Raw genomic sequence first — 2,500 nt, 5'->3', positions numbered from 1 at the left:
TAACAAACTGCACACACGAATGTCATCTATCAATGCAAACGCTGAATCTCATCCCTCATTTTCTAACCAACACATACAATCTCTACCCAAAACAGCTTCATTTGTAGCATCCTTTCTCGAAGTTTATCCCTGAGAATGACTCTAAATGCATGTTTGCTTCCGACTGAGGAAGCATCTCGCGTCCGACGTCTTCTTTTTACTTTGGCTCTGTCTCTTTCACGAATCCTATTTAGATTTACATTTCTCACACTCAAAGGTTCTTTTAAAGGCTAAAGAGGAGACGAGAATTTCAAATTGATTTTTTTTTATCTTTTTCGGGGGGTGGGTTTCTTGAAACCAGGTATATTTGTTACATATTTCGTCCAATGTTTTTATTTTATTTATTTATTCATATTCAGAAAAACACAGTTTTGATAGGCCCTGCTGCCTCCTCTGGTCGCATTGTGGACCGCTGAGGTATCGGGAGTAGTGGATTCAGCATATTTGTGGTGGGTTACGGGGAAGGGTGGGGAGTCCCAACCATACTCGGCTGAATCTCTCGTTATGCTGAAAGATCGAAGAGATGAAAAGTCCGCTTTACTGTAGTACTTTTTTTATCTTTTTTTTTTTCGTTCTAACACCTCCCCCCTTTCCAAATGGGGGTAAGTATCTTAGTATATATATTTAACATTATTCTTTGTGTGTGTGTGTGTGTGTGTGTGTGTGTGTGTGTGTGTGTGTGTGTGTTTGGCAAGGGAAGGGTCCTTTGAAATCTGGTACACTAGTCAAATATTTTCAGTTTTTTTTTTTTTTTTTTTTTTTTTTTTTTTTTTTTTTTTTGTGTCTTTATGCCTTTTGAAGGTTAAGGTAGGCTTATGACTGCACAGGGTTTTGGTACTCAGGACAGCTCGAAGATCTTTTCGGATATAGGGGTAGCATTCTATACCATCATTTTTAGCAAAGGAATTGTGGATTTTGTTTATTTCTCATGAGTTTTCATAGTAGGAGGAAATGGTATTTTGGGATAGGATATTATAGCAGATAATACGTATTCCAGAAATAAATCCTCCTGATCAATCAGAAGTAATGATTATTATAATAACTATGATTGAAAGAAGACCCCTTTTTAATGAATGTTTGTTTGAATGCAACAGCTGTTTCAGCATTGTTGACCATATACAAAGTCTTCTCAAGACTTTTGCTCATTTTATTTTCTCTGCTACAGCATCTGTCAGTAAGCACTCCCTACTGGGAGAATGCTGTAGTCTCAACTGGTAGAATGTTGTAATCTCTACTAACAGAATTTTTTACATTCATTCATTTTAATAAGCAACATTTTCGTAACTTGTGGTATCCATAACATTAATCTATACGGCATTTGTAGAATGCCCTCGAGTTTCTCAATTTTCTGATGTAGTTTTTGATTGGGTTTCTACTCTTTACATTTTCTAGATATTCTTTTGTGTTTTCTTTACTAGCTGAAGTTACTCTTTTCTCATCGATTTTGGCCATTTTTAACTAGTTTATCTACTTTTCGGCTTTATTTCTTGAGCTCGAAAATTTCGTAAATTGAATGCTGTGGACAAATTGATTTATGTTTCCTGTTTTTACTTCCTATTGCATTGGCTAATTCTCTGCTGAACCACGTAGTTAGTGGATTTCCATTTGGTAAAATTATCCTCTGCAGTATATATTTAGCCCTTTTTCTTTATATATTTCTACAAAGGAGTCCCAATGTTTATTTATGTTCCGTGTTTCGTTGCATTATAAAATTCTTGGTGTATTACTTCAGTCTTATCCAGTTACTACGTACTTAGTGTAGCTTTTTTATAATTCTCCTTCCTTTAAGATGACTCATATTTACCTGAAATCTAACTATTTTGTGGTCACTTTCGCCAATATTTTTGCCTACAGTTAGGACTGGATACTATTTTTTTTCTGATGTTAGCACAATATCTAGTGTGTTTTTTCCCCCTAGTTGGTTTATTGACCCACTGATGGAGGAATTCATTGCCGTCAATTCTAGTAGCCCTATGTCCCTCTGTGTTTGATGTAGAATTATAGTGTCCCCAGTTTACTGCTGCATTGAAATCTCCCATAAGGACAGCTAGCGCTATTGTTAACTTCTTTTCCATGTTGTCTATACAGCTCTTCATCCCATCCTTGTGTTTGTGGTGGTCTGTATATTAGTAGTATGGAAATAATTTTTCTATGATGTTATTATATACACCTGTCACTTCACATTCGGTTTCTTACTTAATTTCTACAGTGTTTAAGTGAGTATTAAATAGACCAGTATCCTTACAACTTTTTTTTTGATAAGGGGACCAGTCTTAAAAAGCTTGAAACCTGGGATTCCGTATCCTCCAATGATTATTATTTTTTATTTTATTATCATTATTATTTATTTTATTAATTTTTTTTTTTTTGGTGTCGGTAATGCCTATGGCCTCTAGTTCCTCACTACCTATCATTGCCTGAAGTTTTTCATTTTGTTTCTAACTGACATACTAGTGTTTTA

The sequence above is a fragment of the Palaemon carinicauda genome, chromosome 29 (assembly GCF_036898095.1).
Source record: "Palaemon carinicauda isolate YSFRI2023 chromosome 29, ASM3689809v2, whole genome shotgun sequence".
Classification (NCBI taxonomy): Eukaryota; Metazoa; Arthropoda; class Malacostraca; order Decapoda; family Palaemonidae; genus Palaemon; species Palaemon carinicauda.
The sequence above is the reverse complement of the archived record's forward strand: the minus strand, read 5'-3'. Positions refer to the sequence as shown.